This window comes from Microcaecilia unicolor, chromosome 1 (assembly GCF_901765095.1).
Source record: "Microcaecilia unicolor chromosome 1, aMicUni1.1, whole genome shotgun sequence".
Taxonomy (NCBI): Eukaryota; Metazoa; Chordata; class Amphibia; order Gymnophiona; family Siphonopidae; genus Microcaecilia; species Microcaecilia unicolor.
In genome coordinates, this window is record NC_044031.1 from 58,067,470 (window position 1) to 58,089,162 (window position 21,693).

Sequence of the window (21,693 nt, forward strand, 5' to 3'; positions counted from 1 at the left end):
CATACATTGGGATGCAACATTGCTCATTAATACTTCAATTGTATTAGTTTTTAACATTATTATTAACACTAATGCAGATTAACATAAAAGTTTGTTAAGTCCAATGCTGTCTTGAAAGAAGGCCGGCGAGGAGCATGCCGAGCAGCCGCAGGTAACATGGCGGCTGCCACACGGCAGCTCCCCAGCATGAGCCCCCTCCCCCTTCCGGCTTCCCCCTGACGTGGTGGGACCCTGCCCGCCGCTGGTTGGGGGAGCTGGGGGGGAGGAGCTTCAGGGTCTCCTTGCGCCGCTTAAACGGCTGCCGACGGGGCGGGGAGGTTTGCCAGGGCTTAACCTGGGCATTATGCATAATAATGCCCAATATTCAAATATGTATATATTTTGTGGCTGCTGCCAAATGTATAACTCCTCTGTCCATGGATTTTCAGCAGCACTATCTGAATACTATGGTATTTTCCAGATACTGCTGGGGCAGAGTTAGGGTGGAAGAACTAGTTATATGAATAGCAGTGATATTCAACCACAAAGTCGGGATAATTCTATAAGAAGCCACCTAGTATCAAATGGCAGGAAGGCATGCTAATGGTGGTATTCTAAAGAGAAGTGGGAAAGGAACCAGGCTCTTCAATAAACAGACCAGAAAACAGTCTGAGTTTAAAATGAAGCTTATTGGAGACTCTACAAGGTATTCTGTTTCGGAACTGTAAGTGCTTTCTTCAGGAGTCTTATTGCTTTATCTGTAAAGCGTACTGGATAGAGTCACTTAGGAGGAAACATTCTGGTCTTAAAAAAGACCTTTGAAAGCCGTGAAAATTCTGATGTAAAACTCCTGAAGAAGGCACTTGAAGTGCCGAAACAAGGTACCTTGTAGAGTCTCCAATAAACTTCATTTTAAACTCAGATTGTTTTCCGGTCTGTTGATTGAAGAGCCTGGTTCCTTTCCCACTCCTCTTATGAGCTAATTAATGCCGATAATTGAGCAAATCAATTCTCAGTGCTAATTGGCATCAATTTAAAGCAACATAGAAAAAAAGACCAATTGGACCTCCAGGAACAGGACAATGGATGACCTTTATTGAGAAGACCCGACACGTGAACTCCTCAATCCTACTGTCTCATAAAACGCTGTCTGAAAACACTACCAAAATGGTTTAAAAAAATTGGGGGTGGTCTTTTCAGGCAGCGTTTTGTGAGATAGTAGGACTGAGGAGTTCACATTTCTCCAATGAGCTTTCAATCAATGGATTAGGAATGGGCATGAACTGTCTGCGTACAATTTAGCGACAGATCTAACATTTCTTTCAGTAAAACCATTTGCAACTTGTTGCAACCCCTGATGCAAGTGCTTGGTCGCCGAAACATGGCCCATGTCAGGCCTTCTCAATAAAGATCATCCATTGTCCTGTTCTTGGAGGTCCATTTGTGCTTTTTTCTGTTTTGTTCTTTTTTTGTTTGCTTGGAACCCTCTCTGTGACTATCAATTTAGATTTACACACGTCAATTTTATACGTGACTCCAAAAACTACTACTACTACTACTTAACATTTCTAAAGCGCTACTAGGGTTACGCAGCGCTGTACAGTTTAACAAAGAAGGACAGTCCCTGCTCAAAGGCGCTTACAATCTAAAGGACGAAATGTCAAGTTGAGGCAGTCTAGATTTCCTGAATAGAGGTATAATGGTTAGGTGCCGAATGCGATATTGAAGAGGTGTGCTTTGAGCAAGGATTTGAAGATGGGCAGGGAGGGGGCTTGACGTATGGGCTCGGGGAGTTTATTCCAAGCATAGGGTGAGGCGAGGCAGAAAGGGTGGAGCCTGGAGTTGGCGGTGGTGGAGAAGGGTACTGAGAGGAGGGATTTGTCCTGTGAGCGGAGGTTACGGGTAGGAACGTAAGGGGAGAGAGGGTAGAGAGGTAAGGAGGGGCTGCAGATCGAGTGCATTTGTAGGTTAGTAGGAGAAGCTTGAACTGTATGCGGTACCTGATCGGGAGCCAGTGAAGTGACTTGAGGAGAGGGGTGATATGAGCATATCGGTCCGGACGGAAGATAAGACATGCAGCAGAGTTCTGAACGGATTGAAGGGGGGAATAGATGGCTAAGTGGGAGGCCGGTGTGGAGTAGGTTGCAGTAGTCAAGATGAGAGGTAATGAGAGAGTGGATGAGAGTTCGGGTGGTGTGCTCAGATAGGAAAGGGCAAATTTTGCTGATGTTATAGAGAAAGAAACGACATGTCTTGGCTGTCTGCTGGATATGGGCAGAGAAGGAGAGGGAGGAGTCGAAGATGACTCCGAGGTTGCAGGCAGATGAGACGGGGAGGATGAGGGTGTTATCAACTGAGATAGAGAGTGCAGGGAGAGGAGAAGTGGGTTTGGGTGGAAAGACAATAAGCTCGGTCTTGGCCATGTTCAGTTTCAGGGGTATTCCTACAATTTATGCATGCTGTTATAGAATAAAGGGGGATCCGCGCCTAATTTTGGCTTGAGGATTTACATCAGGGTTCAGTTGGTATAAATCCTTGCACCTACAGTTAGTTGCAGATCTTTGAGCACTGTTTATAGAATAGCACTTAGCGCATTTTTTTCATTGCCGATTATTTTGGCGCCATTTGTAGAATTTGGTCCATAATGGTTGAATAACACCACTGTACATAAAGCCAGCAGTGATAACCATTTGTATATTCAGTGCTTCCACCTATTTGTACAACGGGGTTCAATATACATATATATTTTTAAATGCCATAGAGCTGGTGTTTAAAAAATTGCGATCACAGCTGTCTTTGAATATTAACCCGAATGGATCTTAGTATATTGCCCTCTTTGTCTCATGACCTCTTCTGACAACACCAGAGCTGACTGCTCTAATCAGTAGAGCCCACGTCTTCTTTAGATCCTGCGCTGAATAACAAACATCCCAGAAATGCACCTCATCATCGCTTGGCACTGGCAAAAGCTGAGTTTGTTTTCATTAAGTAAAAAAGAGACATAATGATGCTGTTTTACATTTTCTGCCAACTAATCAGCAGTGTTTTCAGCGAATGCCGAACAGAACTGTAATTAAATTTACTAAAAGTGTTCTCTGATCTGATAATAGCTGAGAAGCTGTACAACTTAATGACCTTGACAAATTCCCATAATAATTCCATATTCATACACTGGAATTGAAAATGAGATTTAAGCAATGTGTCCCCTGTCCATTCACCACATAATCATTCTTCCTCTATTGCCAGGTTACAAATGTTGAAAATTCAGGCAGTGACTGAGGAAGCACGATGTACAATTAATGGAAAAGAAAGAAAAACAGGATTGTGAAATTCTGCAGCTAAGATAAACTATGCAGGTCATTGGAAATAAACAGGAACCAGAATGATCTTTCTAGCATTGACTGGTTGCTGGTTTGGGAATTAAAGTAAAGCTCTTTTCTCCTGTATATCTACAAGAAGTGTGCAGTTGAATCATCTGGGAGGTGTAAGTGACCCAGAGGTCCTGCTAAATATTTACCAAGACTTCCATTTTTTAAAAATGTATTGTATATTTCTATAAAATGTAAACAAAATTTGAAGATAACATCACTTGAATAAAACAGTATTATACCACCACCGTATTCCCCAAATTAGAACGTCAGAAAGTGGCTCTCTCTTGCACAAAGTAGAGGAGTATTATTTTAATACCCAACAGAAAGGACTTAACAAGGATCTAGGGTTCCTAGCCCATTATAAACCATAAAGCTGTATGTCTCTGTTGATCACCCCACCCCTCACCTATCCACACCCATCCTGTTAGAATATCAATGATATGCTTTGATGTCCCCATGCATACCTCCTACCCACCCCCTCCTCCCACCCTGTCAGACTGTCATAGTAATGCTTGAATGTTTTCACTTATATACACTGTCAGCTAGCACATTTGCTTACTTCCGATCTGACGAAGAAGGGCAACCTTCGAAAGCTAATCAAGAAATGTATTAAGTTATGCCCAATAAAAAAGGTATCATCTTATTTTCTTTTCCATGTTTTATTTTGTTTGATTTCTATTGATAATCTTGCACAAAGCAAACTGTTGAAATTAGTAAGCACTAGCAATAAATGTGAGAGACTGAGATCCCTTTGAGTGGCCCTTTGTGAGTGACTTCAGGTGTGGCTTTAGTGGAGGTTGGGTTGCGGCTTTTTTTTTGTTTCTCTTGGTAAAATTGGTCTGGATCTGGGGTTCATGTTGCTGCTATGACGTTGTGGGATTCCCTCGGGGATTGGCAGTGCTGTTTATTGCTGCTGGCTGGGCTTTTAAGTCTGCTTTGCGGGGCTGCCGGCATTCCTTTTATTGTATCGATTATTATCTCCAGTAGAGTAGGTGTTAGAGCTTGCAGAGGTGTTAACTTTGATCGGGTCAGTTGTTTAGGGTGTTCTGTCTGTTTCCCAACAATGTACAGGCGTCCCTATAGGGCTGTTCAAAGAGCTTTTCCTCCTGCCGATTGCACCCATGGTGCTGCTGTCTCATTCTTGCCGGTTCCTGTTGGCTATATTAATGCAAAGTCAGTTGTGAACAAGGCTGTAATCATCAAGGATTGGATTGAGAGAGAGCAGCTGGGATTGGGGTTGATCTCAGAGACCTGGCTGCACTCAGCAGATAACCTGTTACTAATTGACATCTGCCCACCAGGCTATAAGATCTTTCACCAAGTAAGAGATAGGAAGAGAAGGGGTGGGATTGCTATCATTTACAAATCTTTTTTTAGAGTTGAATTAATTTCCAGCCTTAACTCTTCCTCCCTCAAAATTATAGCATGTAAAGTTAGTGACGACTTCTTGTCAGATTCTGTCTGCCTCGTTCTATTCTACCACGTGCCTGGTAATTGGCGAGCTTCTGAAGGGGACTTCTCAGAGTTTGTTTCTAGCATTTGCCTAAGGTTTGCAAATGTGTTGCTAGTAGGTGACATCAACCTTCATTTGGATGATTTCAGAGACGCTAATTCGAAGAGTAGGAAATTAAGTTAGAGGAAAATGGGCTCTTATAGTGAGGTTTTGGAAGTCACCTGCATGTACAAAAAAATGTAAAACTTAACAAATGTATGAGAAGTGCTAGAGGTATTAAGAAGATATTGAAAAGAGTGGGACCCAGAATACAATCCAGTTACCCCACAGGGGAGGTTGTGAATACTGGAGAATGTACTTTGCCTCTCGTTTAGACTACTGCAATCTGCTTCTTGCTGGCCTCCCACTTAGTCACCTCTCCCCCCTCCAGTCGGTTCAAAACTCTGCTGCCCGTCTCGTCTTCCACCAGGGTCGCTTTACTCATACTACCCCTCTCCTCAAGACCCTTCACTGGCTCCCTATCCGTTTTCGCATCCTGTTCAAACTTCTTCTACTAACCTATAAATGTACTCACCCTGCTGCTCCTCAGTATCTCTCCACACTCGTCCTTCCCTACACCCCTTCCCGTGCACTCCGCTCCATGGATAAATCCTTCTTATCTGTTTCCTTCTCCACTACTGCCAACTCCAGACTTCGCGCCTTCTGTCTCGCTGCACCCTATGCCTGGAATAAACTTCCTGAGCCCCTACGTCTTGCCCCATCCTTGGCCACCTTTAAATCTAGACTGAAAGCCCACCTCTTTAACATTGCTTTTGACTCGTAACCACTTGTAACCACTCGCCTCCACCTACCCTCCTCCCTTCCCGTTCACATTAATTGATTTGATTTGCTTACTTTATTTCTTGTCTATTAGATTGTAAGCTCTTTGAGCAGGGACTGTCTTTCTTCTATGTTTGTGCAGCGCTGCGTACGCCTTGTAGCGCTATAGAAATGCTAAATAGTAGTAGTAGTAGTAGTAGTAGGATCTTTCAGTCACATAGGACTTAAACCAGTAAGAATAGTTCCAGAGATGTTTATATTTCAGATAATCTATGAAGAAGGATGGAGTGGTTTAGAAGATCAAAGGTAGCTGAGAGGTCTAAGGAAACTAGAATATCCTCTCTACCTGTATCAAGGTCAAATCTAATGAAATCAAGTAGTGCCAGAAGGGTGCGTTCAGTGCTATGGTGTGGGCGAAAACTATCCTACCTGGGGTGCAGGGAATTGGTTTCTACTCAGTTCATCTGTTTTCTAGATAAAAACAATCTTTTCAGTTATTTAGGAGAAAAGACAGATGACTTTTCCCATGATTTCTTGGATGTGCAAAAGTCATTATCCTGTATGATTCTGCACAAAAAAATCAACTTCACTAATAAGAATCGCTGTTAAACAACAATGTCCGCCAGTGAAGACCAAAATATGTGACTTCTCAAAAAATGGGGAAAATGTCTCATACACTCCTGTGGCAACACTCTCACTTTTCAGGTGCACACAGCGCAAAAAGTAATCATAGACATAAAAAACCCCTTAGATACTTATTTTGTTTTTTAAATATGCAAAACAGTGTATAAAAATATATGTACAGTAATTAAATTCTTCGCTTTTGAACGCCCAAGCTGACAGCAAGAATTCAAATCACTTAGCTTAACCTGCTGTCCAGTTCAAATGAAGGGTGGTACTTCCTTGCTTCCAGAAACACTGTCATGCAGTCCCAACGGTCCCGTTTCGCTCCGCTTCTTCAGGGAACCACATTGCCATAATCCAAATGCTGCAGGGTTAACTTCCCACTGCCTTCAGGTTAGCAAAACCAAGTCATTATCCCCCAGATTCTATAAAGGTCATCCAAAGTTGGGCATGCAGGGTAGATGCACAAGCATTTTAATTAGTTAATGAGCCAATTAATGCCAATTATTGGTGTTAGATACTAAAATCACCCCCCTTTTGGCCAGAGGCAACTCGGTGTATGCATAAGTATGGCAGGAGTTGATCTGCAACCTTGTCCTTTCTTTACATGAATGACAGGCTTATACCACTGCTTCGGTATGTTGAGGACACTGTGGAGGATCCAAATATACAGTCAAAGGATAAATTATTTCCCACATTTCTCCTGCAGTGGGTCTGCATTAGTGTTCTTTCAAGTTTTCAAGTGCAACCATTTCTGGTGGAGGCTTAGGGTTCAACGGTAGCAATTATGCTGGAGTAAATTATTAGTGTCCTCTTTTCTATTCTATTCTATAAATGTTTTCCCAATTAGGACATTTGAAGGCCCGCCCCTGACCGTAGGTCCCTGGGACACCAGGGGTGAAGAACAGGAACAGGGACAGGGTACAGTAGGCCAGTCGGGCCTTCACACATGCTGTTCCTCTCCCGACTCCCTACTCTTTACTTAATTCTTTCATGCCCTTTTTATCTTCTGTCAAACCCGACATAGTCACCGTGTTTCGCTCTAGGCATCTTCAGGGGTTTAACTACCACATACAAAATATAAAAGGAGAACTATAAACTATTTCAAATTATCACTTATTCCTTGCACATTTATCAAATACTAACATATCTTTTATTATTCAAAACTCGTTATCGACTCCATGAATGGAGCAGACCAGAAACCGGTTCTGGGAAGAATGGCGCCCTGCTCATGACCATGCTGGAGCATGTGCTATAGCTTCACATTAAATCTATTTAAATTGGCTGAGTACATCATGTTCGAATCTCCAACCAATCAAGTTCCTTATTTAAACCGGAAGGACTCACCGTTCCCCATTCAAAAATTAATCTTTGTTCTTTATTGAACATTTATTACATAATATTGCCTCTGCTGTGAACACCAAACTGGATTAATACCACAAATCTAAGATCATTTATATCATGTTTAACTGTAACCCAATGCTCCACCAATGACGCTTCCATTTTACACAACCTGATAGAGAAGATGAGAGTAGAGAATATATGTGAGTGTAATGAGATAAGCTGAACTGAAGTTATATAGGGGGTCTTTCACTAAAGGTTAGCGCGAGTTATCTGCAGCACGTCCCATTTTATTCCTATGGGCCCTGCTGCAGATAACGTGAGCTAATCTTTAGTAAAAGACTCCCATATTTTCATATATTTTAAGCTATATTTAAATTGAAACAGTAGTTATTTTGTGTCGGGACAATGTATATACATGAGAGAAATCTACATGCAGTGGAGGCAGAGCATGGAAATATCTCTCATGCATAATCATTGTAGATGTCCTGTGATTCTCCAGGAAGGGTTTGGAAACTACTGTTCTAGAATGCGATGTCTCCTGAAAAATGTTTGTCTTTTGTGCATTTGTTTCTGCTTTTGAAGTTTCATGGCCTCCTTATTTAAGCATCATCCTAAAGCATTTATGATACAGAATCTGTACAGTTTTGGCAGTCCTGGACTGTCTACAATTCTAAATCCTTTTGGTGATGGGACTTGCAGATTGGGTGGGGAGAGGGCCCAAGGGTATTTGTTTAGATCTCTATCATATCTCCTCTCTCCCGCATTTCTTCAAAAGTATACATATTGAGGTCTATAAGTCTGTCCCCATACGCTTTATGAAAGAGACCACTGACCAGTTTTGTAGCCGCCCTCTGGACCGGCTCCATCCTGTTTATGTCTTTTCATAGGTGTGATCTCCAGAATTTCATACAGTATTCTAAATGGGGCATCACTAGAGACTTATACAAGGGCACTATCACCTATTTTTTCCTGCTGGCCATTCTTCTCCCTATGCATTTGAGCATCCTTCTGTCTTTGACCGTCACCTTTCCTACCTGCTTGGCTACCTTGAGATCATCAGACACAACCACCCCCAATTCTCACTCTTCTTTCGTACACAGAAGTATTTCACCGCCTATACTATACCTTTCCCTTGGATTTTTGCAACCAAAGTGTATGACCCTGCAATTTTTAGCATTAAATCTGAGTTAACAATTGCTGGAGCATTCTTCAAGCTTTGCCAGAACCCTCCACATGCTGTCCATGCCCTCCGGGATGTCTACCCTATCACAAAGTTTGGTATCGTCCGCAAAAAGACTAACCTTACTAGACAGTCCTTCGGCAGTGTCACTCACGATGATGTTAAAAAAAGCCATGGACCGATCACTGTGGTTCTGTGTGGCAATCTTGCTGGATCTGTCTTCCACTGTCTCTCATGATGGAGTTGTCCTTTCCTAGGTTTAAAATTGTTTTAAAGATTATAATGTAGTGCACCCAAATTTCCGACTAGCGTGCAAATTTGGGTGCACAAGTTACAGAATAGTGCCAGTTGCTCCGTCGGCATTGCTGACCGGGAACCAATAGTGTGGCTTGATAAAAGAGGCCTTTAATTGTTAAATTAGGCACCAATTGGCCTTACATACCAATAATGGTCCTTAAGTGGCTACATTTGTAGCTACATGCATCTCACCTAACAGGAATCTGGAGGTCAGTCAAGCACTGTCTGCTTGATGGTTATGCTTGTCATTTGTCTTATCTTCTATCTCCTATACCCAAATACTGGCATTCCTTTTTCTATGTGTTACACTATTTTAGGGGCCATTTTACTATGCTGCATTAGGCACTAATGTGCACCAAATGCAGCAAAAATGGCCTAATACGGGATGTGCTACAACATTCAACATTAGTTTTGCCATCTACCCATATACTGACACATCAACAAATCTAACAGTTTCATCAGCTGCACGGCAATTCAAGCTGTTGAAATGTCCATAAGTTGTATGTTATTGTTCTTTGGTGACACAGGATATGAGTGTCAATTGCAGCTACTCAATCATGCTATCCTTGAGGATTGGAGCAAAGAGGATGTACAGCAAAGCCCATATATCCTTTCCCTCAGTCATCAAATGCATATTTGGAGTGTTAAAAAATCACTTCAGATGATTAGATTACTCAGATGGTTTCTCACAGTGCTTCCCAGAAAAGCAGCTATGATTATGGTTTTGATTATGCTGAATGCTTTTCCTGTTGCTACAAAAGTATCTCATTTTAGCTGATATTAATCTGGATTTTGAAGAGGATTCCTAAAGCTCTGCTGCCAGATGTCAAGATGTAACAGAAGGTGAGATTCAAGCTCATGTGATGGTAGATTACTTCTGTGTCATTTAACCTGCCTTCTCTTTCTTTTTATATAGGTAGCCCCCTTTTTAGGGGTGGTACTGGCAACTTCACCTTGCAAAGGACCTGCCATTGAAACTGTCAAACGTGTAGCAGCCCTGTAAGCCATTCACAACTCGTTGCTTGAGGGAAGCAGGGGCTAGAGGGAGAGAGAACCCTCTTTTTCACTTTATGGGGTCACACCCCATGTAGAGGTTAAGGCTAGAGGTCCCCTTCAGAAACTGCAGGAATTAGATGCACAAAACGTCTTACATTTCAGCAGTTGCAAGATACCTATAATTTAGCTTCTATGCTGCTTTTTAAATGGTTACAGCTCTCACATGCCATTAAAGCCACCAAAATATTATCCTCCAATGCCTCAATAGAACCCGCCATAAACATCTCCTTGAGCAGGGACTGTCCTTCTCTGTTAAACTGTACAGCGCGGCGTAACCCTAGTAGCGCTTTAGAAATGTTAAGTAGTAGTAGTGTTCGACTTTTATTGTCAAAAGGCCACGTAGCATCACCTATATACAAAATTATGCCGAGACACTATAAGTCGACTTCCTTGATATGATCCTTCTGGGAAAATGAAGTTCAATATCTTTTGCCTGAATCAGAACAAATTAAGATATGGCTCACACTTTCAAGAACTTTGTCTACAGCTAACTTCCTACCATCCATGTTATTTTTATACCACAAGGCAATATGGACTCCATGAAAACTGCACATCCCTGGACTGACAGACACCAATCAAGGTTGGCACTGTAACTCTCAAGTTGGAACTCCCTCCCACATTGTTATATGAATGTACATGCATTCAGCCATTCTGGAGAGAACTCTGGTCTATCATATCCAAAATTCCTAATCTCCATGTTACCATATCTCCACAAATGGTTGTACTCAAATCAAGTGCACCTGCCAATCACCATTATGATCACCAGAGGTCACTCTCGGATATTCTCTTAACCATAGATCAACAGACAATACTCAGCAATTGGTAAGATTCTACAAAACTTAATATTCTTTTTTGGTGACATTCATTCAGTTTTAATGTACCACAAATTGGAGCTTGCTTCTGCACACTCAACTGGTTCCCTTCTTAAAAAGCGTAAGCTATGGTCTCTGGAGACATATTTGTAAACGCAATCCTCCAATACTGCTTAACTTTCCACGTTGACCACCTAAGGGAAATACTAAATATATATACCAATGTATATGTTAATTATCTGTTACTGATGTTTATCTGACTCTGGGCATCTTTCTTTACATTGTGAGTGAAGCAGTGGTAACTGTATCAAGGGTTGTTAACATCAGGATGTTGTCTGCATAAATAAAAGGAAGTAAAATGCCAGAGGTGCCAAAAAATGTTAAAAAGAACTGATCCAAGTAAAGAACCTTGAGGCACACTGTAAGAGATATCATATTTACTTGATACCCTTTGAGAAGAGTGCTGGCTTTAGGACATTGAGCCTCTCCACCTTTTGGTAAGACCCTCCCTCAGCAAGACCACACAACTGCAGTGAGTGTGGTAGATGGGATAACCAGCAGCCTGGAGCTCATCAGGACATATGGAGTCAGGAGAGACTAAACAGGTCCTCAGTGCGTGCTTGTGCTGAAAGACCCCACACTTCCTTTTTGATATAGATGACGGCCTGTTGCTGATGTTGATTTTTGTACCTCTAGGAGAGAAGTGACAGTGGCAAGGGATGGGAAAGGAGAAAAGGGATATGAATATGTATGAGATAGATTTGCATACCAAGGAGGTAGCGTATGAAATTCTCATGACTATTCATTGTAGATATGCACATGTAAAAACCAGCTCATACATGCGTTAATGGGTGCAAGAATCCCTAGTGGAAGTCTCAAGATCCTAGAGGTAAAACCGTGAGACTACCGCTAAGGAGTGGAGGGGGACCGTTCTTGCAGATGGACACTACACCACCAGGGACTACCTTCGGGTAGGCCCCAGGGGTGGGTAAGGGGTTCAGAGGAATGTGGGAGAGTGGTATCATGTTGGCCTTGGATTCACTTAGACTGATAGGCCCCAGGGGGCAAATTAGTGTGCACAACTTTTTTTTTTTGTTACATTTGTACCCCGCGCTTTCCCACTCATGGCAGGCTCAATGCGGCTTACATACAGGTACTTATTTGTACCTGGGGCAATGGAGGGTTAAGTGACTTGCCCAGAGTCACAAGGAGCTGCCTGTGCCTGAAGTGGGAATCAAACTTAAGGCGCCATATATAGAATTTGGGGGCAAGTGATTAGCACATGAACCCTCACTGCCTACAAAATGGGTGGTGGTAAGGGCCCTCGCGGTAATGGCCATACACTAATGTCAACATTAGCAAGTGGCCATTAATGCCAAAAATAGAAAATCAGCCATTTTCTGACAGTAGCAAAAGAAGGCCTTTGAGAATGGGAAAGACCTGGGTAAGGGTATGCTAAAGCAACTTTTTACTGCAGCTTTGCAAAAGGGCCCCTTAGGATTTTGCATATCCATTCTGCTACTCTTTAGCACAGTGTTTTTACCATTGATTTTCCCTTGCTAAAAACGTTTTGCACCAGGAGTAAGATTAGAACAGGAAAATCAGGAGTAAATCACTGTGCTAAAGGATTTGAGCAGCTTATTGCATTGGGGCTTGAAAATCTTTATACAGGATTTTGTGTCAAGTCATGGTGTCTGCTGTGGGGGGATTATGTGTCATCCTTACTGAGGGGCATTAAAACTTTATTATAATTTGTTTGTATGTTGGGTTGCAAAGTGACTTCTAATTGAAAGGACTCAACCACACTATCAAGAAGATTACTTCACAACAACTTACATGTGGTCTCTGTGTGATGGTGCTGTCTAAATTGTTTAATTTATGGAGGAAAAGCCTCTGTAAGTCCCCGGTCACTTAAGTAAAATCCAATGCTATTCTTAGTGATGGAGAAATTTATGAATGTCACACCCATGCAATCGAGGAGACATATTCTATAATCCAACATCATGCATCTCAATCTGATGATTAAGGTCTACACAGTGATTAACCACAGGTTCTAGCAATTTCTGTTTATTGACACAATGCAAATGTTTAATTATCCCGGATTGTCCAGACAATATAAAGTAATTTGCATGGGCACAGTCATACAATTTATTTAAATTTCTTATATACTGCCTACTTGCCGTTGAAGCAGTGTACATTGAGGTGCAGAAGGCACTTTTTTGTCCCTGCCACCGCACCAGGATCCTCTAGTTCTTAGGCTGTTGCTCTAACTCTTAGATTACTCCTCCACTCAACTTGGTAAGGGTGTCCATCATATAGATTAATTAAATCCTGTATTTCTACTGTCACCTCAGGAACTGAAAATGCAGAAAATTTATAATGTCCATTTCTTCCAGAACTCTGAAATGGAAAGGTCTGATTCACTGTCAATATATCTGTAGGGCAAAGTAGTTCATGTAATTTTTAAAACCTTTTATAAGCTATAAAATATTTAACATTCTGGAAACAAGGATATACCTCTAGTACATGACAATGCTCATTAATAGCATGAGCAAAAAGAATAGGGAAATTTATATCATCTTGTTCCAAAATATAGTTAGGTTGAAGTAAAAGAGCACAATTATTGTAGAGCACCATATCACATCTTCAAGCACTTAGGCAATGTTTAGAAAATGGGAACTTTAGAGAAACAGTGGTGCAAGAACTTAAATTCAAAAGAAGTAAAAAAACATAGGGGCCCTTTTACTAAGTTGCGTGTCTATGCACGCCCAATGTGCGCCAAAATGGAGTTACCGCCCGGCTACTGCGTGACTCTTGCAGTAATTTCATTTTTGGCGTACATCCGATACATGCAGCCGAAAAAAAATTATTTTTGCGCACGCGTATCGGACGTGCACCAAGTGGCATTTGATGTGCTTAGGTCATTACCGCCCGGTTACCATGTGAGACTTTACCGCTAGGTCAATGGCTGGCGGTAAGGTCACAGACCCAAAATAGATGCATGGCAATTTTGATTTTGTCGCACGTCCATTTTCAGAAAAAATAAAAAAAAGGCTTTTTTAAAAGGCGCACTGAAAAATGGATTGGTGTGCACCCAAAACCCACACCTACACTACCGCAAGCCATTTTCAGTGCACCTTAGTAAAAGGACCCCATAGTATGATCCTGAATAGACTGTTAGAGAGGAGGGGTTGGATCTTCTAATAAGATAATATAACTATTAGAATCGGGTAACTGACTCAAGATTTCAGTAATATAATCCCGGTAATCCTGGAGAACTATAGTGTCACTTTTATCTTCCCTACTAATGATTAAAGCAACTATGTGCTGAAGTGCTGTTACAGTCTCATGCTTCTCTCTAGTAATGTGTGACTATCTCAGGGAAACCATGAGTTAAGTCATCAGAAACAAAAAGGAGGTTTTAAGGAATTCTATTACAGCAAACAATTTCAGTTCATTTTTATTCCACAGCATGTAAGAAAATCATATATTAGATAAATTAATCACAAAATTCATCAACTCAGTTTTGGTATTTTGGACCCCATGAGGAGAAATTGGCAATTCTCAAAATTTTAGATTTGCGACTTTAGTCATGTTTTCCTAAAGATTGTCATATATTTGGTGACTAATCCTATATAATAATTCTCACCTCCAACGTTCTATGCTTGGGACCGTGGCTCCCTGGCTGCAGGTGGTCTGCGAGGCAGACACGCACGGACGTCACTGACGTCAACACAGCTGATTCCAAGGCAAGGGGAGGAGTACCTACTCCTCCTACTGTCTCAGAATCAGCTGTCACCCCCCGCGCTAAGGCCCCCTCAAAACCCACCCCCTTCCGCGAACCTGTCAATCCCCCCCCGGAACGCCAAAAACCGCACCCCCCCCACCGCCACTGTTGTGCACTACCTGTGCTGACAGCCGAAGTGTTGTTCTGCCCTTCGGGTGGGTTCCTCAATCATCTTCTCAGAAAGTTTAACTCCGTGCTTCTGACGTCAGATGCATGTGTGCGTCTGACGTCAGACGCACGCAGAGGAACTTCCAGACAAGATGATTGAAGAACCTACGGGAAGGGAAGAACAACACTTTGGCTGTAAGCACAGGTAGCACAACAGTGGCGGCGGGAGGGCAGTTTTCGCCGGCACGGGGGGGGGGGGATGACAGGTTTGCGGAAGGGGGGGTTCGAGGGGGCCATAGCACAGAGGGGGGGGGGGGGGGGGAAATTGCCTGCCAATGGCCCATTTCCTTGCCTACAGAAACGGGCCTTTTTTACTAGTAAGAATATATTCCAAACGATGCAATTATTTTTGACATGATGTGAAAAATATTGTTAATTTTTTTTTTAATGATAGCGAATTAGGGGGTCTTTTACTAAAGGTTAGCCTGAGTTATCTGCAGCAGGTCCCATTTTATTCTTATGGGCCCTGCTGCAGATAACTCAAGCTAATTTTTAGTGAAAGACCCCCTAGATGATTTACTTTAAAAGTGGAGTTTTTTTTAGGACCAATGATGGTGATTTTTTTTCTAAGACATTTCAGGTATTCATTAGTTTCACTGGGGTCTTTTCTCCACATCCTTTGAGGACATATAATTCTTTACCAGTATTTTTTGGGTGGCAGATAATTTTTTTGATTAGATTTCAATTACCGTGATATAAATTTGATAAGAGTTCTCATGGAGACATACCATGGAAATAAAGTCTCTAGATACCATGAATGACTGCTCCATGGAGCAGTAGGTCCATAAACTGGCCAGAGCAAAGAGAACTTTACATCTACCCTCTACTTCTATAAAAGTTGCCAAAAATTGTGTGCACAATTTAATTGAATGAGCTAATTAGCAACAATTGGCATCATAATAAGCAATGATTGGCACTAATTAGATTTAATTATCATTTGCGTATGTTCTGAAAAAGGGGGAGCAGAAATGGGAGGGTAATGTGTGTAAATTAACGCTCATTGTTATAGAACAACAGAGAGATACACCTAATTTAGGCATGTACATTTGCACCATATTTCAGTTGGTGGAAATGGCCATGCCTAAAGTTAGATGCCAATCTCGGGCATAGGTGCTATTCTATAAACAGCGCCTAACTTTAAGCACAGCTTATAGAATAACGCTTCTTTCAGCACCGATTTTTTTGGTGTCATATAAGGAGGCTCATTTTCAAAGCACTTAGCCTCCCAAAGTTCCATAGAAACCTATGGAACTTAGCCTCCCAAAGTGCTTTGAAAATATGCCTCATAGAATCATAACCCTTAGACCTTATTGGTAAAGAGGATCTGGTGCAAGAGGTAATGGAGGTGGGGTCACTAGGCAATAATGATCACCATACACGTAAGAGGAGCAGGAGAGGAAAAGGAGTCACAGCGCTGAAGGGCAGGATTGGAGAGACAGCCGAGACCATGGACCCTGAAGCAGGACCCGAAACTCTGGCCACAATTGGCCGTGGAAAGGAATCGGGCTGTAAAACTTCAAAAAGATAAGTCCCATAGAGTTATCAAGCGATATTTAGAATGCAGACTGTTTATATAGCAAAGCATAAATGCTGATTGATTGGAGATTTTTTTTTGCCTGTGATGTTAGTGAGTACTCCTTGAGTAAATGACTGCATACTGCGAAACAAGGAGCTAACCACGCTCCGTGAGGCTTTTTTCCTCCTAATACAATCAAAACTTTAATACTCTAAAATGTTATCAATAGTGGGAAGGATTTTATTGTGAGTTCACAATACAAGTAACATGCATAAATGTTAGCACCTAGTTTATAGAATTGCCTTTTAAGGGTAAACTCACACCAGAAAGACTTCTCCCCAAACCTCACAGATATATTAACATGACCACATATCCCAGGTTCTATTTTCTGATGTAAATAACTAACCATCTGCTCACAGGACACACCATCCCCTACTGACCTACTATGAGGATTCTCAATTAACCTTCTCACAGTGCTACACAGTTCCCTAGGATGATCACTGGCAGCTTAGTAAAAGGACCCCTTAGATTGTAAGGCCTTCAGCAACAGGAAAATATCTACTATACCTGAATATAATTCAGCTCGAACCCCTGAGTGGACATCCTTAGTCAGAGTCCTTCCCAGGAATTGAATTCAAAGTCAAGACTTTATGAGACACCTGAATGTCAATTTTCTGCAGTATAACTATGAATGGATAAGTTATTGGATTAAAGTTATATGTATCTTCAGCAGCACTGTGAGGAACAATCTACAAGAGGGGTGTCCAACCTCAGGTCAGGTTTTCAGGATTTTCCCAATGAATATGCATGAGATCTATTTGCATACAATAGAGGCAGTGCATGCAAATAGATCTCATGTATATTCACTGGGGAAATCCTGAAAACCCGACTGGATTGTGGCTCTTGAGGACCGAGGTTGGGTAATCCTGATCTCTAACATAGGCAAACACATTTATTCACCTGTAACACACCTGCTTATATAACATGTAGTCCTGGGGGTAGGAGTATACACAAGGGCAGAGCTTGGGCAGAGAACAGACAGGGCTCAAATTTATGCATGCACTTACAGAATACTGTAAGTTACCTGGGTATCGGTAGTACTTAGGCGGTAACACTTACACCAACCCTATAGCTGGTATTAGTGCTTGTACTGATCTCCAGATAAATTACTACTACTACTACTATTTAGCATTTCTATAGCGCTACAAGGCGTATGCAGCGCTGCACAAACATAGAAGAAAGACAGTCCCTGCTCAAAGAGCTTACAATCTAATAGACAAAAAAAAAAAAAAAGTAAGCAAATCAAATCAATTAATGTGAACGGGAAGGAAGAGAGGAGGGTAGGTGGAGGCGAGTGGTTACAAGTGGTTACGAGTCAAAAGCAATGTTAAAGAGGTGGGCTTTCAGTCTAGATTTAAAGGTGGCCAAGGATGGGGCAAGACGTAGGGGCTCAGGAAGTTTATTCCAGGCGTAGGGTGCAGCGAGACAGAAGGCGCAAAGTCTGGAGTTGGCAGTAGTGGAGAAGGGAACAGATAAGAAGGATTTATCCATGGAGCGGAGTGCACGGGAAGGGGTGTAGGGAAGGACGAGTGTGGAGAGATACTGGGGAGCAGCAGAGTGAGTACATTTTAGGTTAGTAGAAGAAGTTTGAACAGGATGCGAAAACGGATAGGGAGCCAGTGAAGGGTCTTGAGGAGAGGGGTAGTATGAGTAAAGCGACCCTGGCGGAAGACGAGACGGGCAGCAGAGTTTTGAACCGACTGGAGGGGGGAGAGGTGACTAAGTGGGAGGCCAGCAAGAAGCAGATTGCAGTATTCTAAACGAGAGGTGACAAGGGTGTGGATGAGGGTTTTGGTAGAGTGCTCAGAAAGAAAGGGGCGGATTTTACGGATGTTGTAAAGAAAGAAACGACAGGTCTTGGCAATCTGCTGGATATGAGCAGAGAAGGAGAGAGAAGAGTCAAAGATGACCCCAAGGTTTCGAGCTGAGGAGACAGGGAGAATGAGAGAGCCATCAACAGAAATAGAAAACGGGGGCTGCAAGTCCTCCACAGCACCTGGTGGGAGCGCTGGGCACCTAGAGCGGAGGCCCTGAGTGGATCGGAGTGGACCTGGGTGTCACCCCGGAGAAGGCTGTAAGGATATGCAGATGAGCTGCAAGTCCTCCACAGCACCTGAAAGGCAGCCGGTGGTAGAGCTGGGCACCTCTCAGCTGAGGAAAGGCTTATCAGGGGTTAGGCTGAAGCCAGCATTCCTCCCCCTGAGGGTCGCCTGATCCTAGCCACAAAGCACCTGGAAACTCTGTGCACTTGGAGCGAGGGCCCTGGGAAGATCGGGATGGAACTGGAGTCACCCCGGATACAGCTGTGAGGAAATGCAGAAGGGCTGCAAGTCCTCCACAGCACCTGGTGGGAGCGCTGGGCACCTAGAGCGGAGGCCCTGAGTGGATAGGAGTGGACCTGGGTGTCACCCCGGAGAAGGTTGTAAGGATATGCAGATGAGCTGCAAGTCCTCCACAGCACCTGAAAGGCAGCTGGTGGTAGAGCTGGGCACCTCTCAGCTGAGGAAAGGCTTACCAGGGGATTAGGCCAAAGCCAGCATTCCTCCCCCTGATGGTCGCCTGATCCACCCCTAGACTGCTGGGGTAATCTGCAGGGATTTTCATGCCAATATCTGGATCAGTGCTTCTCAACCCAGTCCTTGAGGCACCCTAGTTCTATTAGGTTTTCAGGATTGCTACAATGACTATGCATGAGATAGATTTACATACCAAGGAGGCAGTGCATGCATATATATCTCATGCATATTCGTTGTGGATATCCTGAAAACCTGATGGGACTAGGTATGCCTCAAGGACTGGGTTGAGAAACACTGGTCTGGATAATGCTGCTGAAATTCAGATCAGGGCCGCTGGGGGGGGGGGGGGGGCAGGAAGGACAAAATTCCCCAGGCCTGGGCCTCCAAGGGGGGCCCAGCGCTGGGGTCTCCTTCTCCTGCTCCCAGGCCACCAGCGCTGCAGTCCTTGGTCTCACCTGCTCGCCCTTGGCTCCGTCGATAGCCCCCCTCCGTCCGCCACCGTGACCGGGCCTCCTGCATTCAAATCGGCAGTGCCTCACCTCCGTGTGAAGGCGGCAGATTGCCTCCCTTCAGGCCTTCTCTCACTGTGTCTCACCCTCGTCACTTCCTGTTTCCGCGAGGGTGGGGCACAGTGAGGGAGGGCCCAAAGGGAGGCGATCTGCCGCCTTCACACAGAGGTGAGGTGCTGCCGATTTGAATGCAGGGGGCCTGGTCACAGTGGCAGACAGAGGGGGCCTATCGACGGAGCTGAGGGCGGGCAGGTGAGACTGGGGACTGCAGTGCCGGCGGCCTGGGAGCAGGAGAGGGAGGTGACAGAGGTAGGGATTGGGGGCGCCCCGAGGGCGGCCTTGCCCCGGGCCCGGCTCAGTCTCTTCAGATGTGCCCCAGTCAGTGCCACTGCTACTGGATAAGCAGCTTTGAATATTGGCCCAGTATTTATTGTTAAATATTGACGAATGTGCAAATAAGATGGTCATTTTTTTTGCTCTTCATTTTAGACCATTTCTCTGCTTCCTTCAGCTTTACATGGAAAATTGCTCCTGGGTGAATCAGCTTAGCTTGGTAGGTTGGCAGATGGAAATGAAACTTCGGTTGAGGAATGTTTGTGTCACAGCAGGGGTCCCATTTGGAAGTATGATTACCCTCTGGGAACTGAACACATCTTCCCCAAATTATGCTCACAAGCCCACTAGCACAGAAAAGATTCGTTGTCCATTTTTCCATACATGTGCTTACTGCTTTGTCCTTAAGCCTATACTAAACATCCAACCTTCATTTATTCATTTCCATTTTTAAGAGGCTCCTGCTGCATAAGATGAACATTAAATTACAGAACAGCCTGCCTATTCTCAGGATATGAAATCAAACTGGGCAGGCAAATAAAATTCTTGTGCTGGGACCAAAGGGTAGCCTGTATGAAGGAGTGATTACATGAGGATTCATTAGGAAAGCAGAGGCAGAAGCAGATAGATAAGAAATAAGTACAAAATCACACTGTATTCTATAGATAAACTAGTCCCAGATTACCTTTGGCAGACACATCTGCTACCTACTTCATAAATTCCCTACTGGCGAGGAGATCACGTGATGCAGTGAGCAGAGAAGCAGTCTCGGGTTGTTGCTCCGGGACCCTTGACTCTTGACAAGCCATATTAATGTAATTTTTCAGCACTTTGCTCACCCTGTGCTTATTATTGAAGTACTATTTGAATGGACAGATTCTTAGAGAAATCTCCTTTGGCGATGACACAAAAATCGGCGAGGAAAGAAAAGAATAAACCCGGGTGCGGAGACTCCAAGATGGAGGAGAGTCCGCTGGCATCAACCACAGTATTTTCAGATTCCCAACTTGCATAACTTACAACAGCTGTGACAAAAAAAGGCCTTAGAGCCATGCTGGGAAGCGCTCTCTTTACAGTTGGAGAATTTTCAAACGAGGATAGACGGTTTGGGAATAAGAACTGGAGACCTGGAGGCGAGAATGTCGGCGCTAGAAGATGACTCGCGGGGACAGGCCCCAGATATCACACGCCTAAACACACAAATCATAGAGCTCGTATCCAAGCTGGAGGACTTAGAGAATCATTCAATACGTAATAATATAAGAATCGTGGGATTGGCTTTCCTTGAGACACTTAGAAAATCTGTTTTTGGGCTCAAAAATTCGTATTTTTCCTGATCTCGCAAGGCCTACACAGATGAGACAGAGGGCCTTTTTGGAACTCCGCCCTAGGGTGGTGGCACTGGGAGCAACTTTCATATTACGTTTTCCTTGTTATTGTAATGTAATGCTTGAGGGTAAACAGTTTCAATTTGTAGACCCAAAACAGTTAAAAGAATTTCTAGATGCTAGAGTGGAATTGAATGTTGTGTGCCCTCCCTAAATGCAGGCTGGGGTCTGAACCAGAGGTTGCAACCATTAGTTCGTAATTATTGCTATATGTTTTATTTTTAAATTCTAAATTCTTGGATCCCAAATTTCCTAACTTGTGGACAGAAAGGCTGTTAATGAAATTTCCTTTTATTTCTTTTTTGCCTCTTGTATAAATGCCGATTGCATACTCACGTATTGTGATGATATATTGAAATATATGAATAAAGAAATAATAATTAAAAAAAAAAGAATCGTGGGATTGTCAGAGCGAGTGCCAGATCAAAACTTGACAGTCTGGCTAGAAAACTGGCTGGCGAAAGAGTTGGCGTTATCCAAC